Source organism: Sinocyclocheilus grahami, unplaced genomic scaffold (genome assembly GCF_001515645.1).
Source record: "Sinocyclocheilus grahami isolate Dianchi unplaced genomic scaffold, SAMN03320097.WGS_v1.1 scaffold42.1, whole genome shotgun sequence".
Taxonomy (NCBI): Eukaryota; Metazoa; Chordata; class Actinopteri; order Cypriniformes; family Cyprinidae; genus Sinocyclocheilus; species Sinocyclocheilus grahami.
Genome location: NW_015505221.1, coordinates 558,629 through 559,005, shown reverse-complemented (window position 1 = coordinate 559,005; position 377 = coordinate 558,629).

Sequence of the window (377 nt, the reverse complement as noted above, 5' to 3'; positions counted from 1 at the left end):
ACGTGCAATTTCAGTTTTGTGTAATGTGATCATCGTGGATTATTACGTGTAAAATTGCAAAAATATCATTCATTCATGCATGACGGCAATTTAAACCTAATGCACTTCAATAAAGATAACTATACATGCTATTCTTGTCATGAGCATCAAGGTGTGGGGGCGCTGCGGTGCAAATTCCACTCATGTTTAGTACATGTTAACTCAAAGATTCGTAGAAAAAATATAAACGCTGGACTCTGTGGTCGATTCTGTGTTAAGGTAAGGCATGTTATTCGCAATTAAGTGCTGTGGCTGGGTTGTTCAGGAGAACAACTTCTGCAAAGATTAATTTTATTGATACTGATTTAATTTGTTTAGTAACAGCCTAAATGTATTAT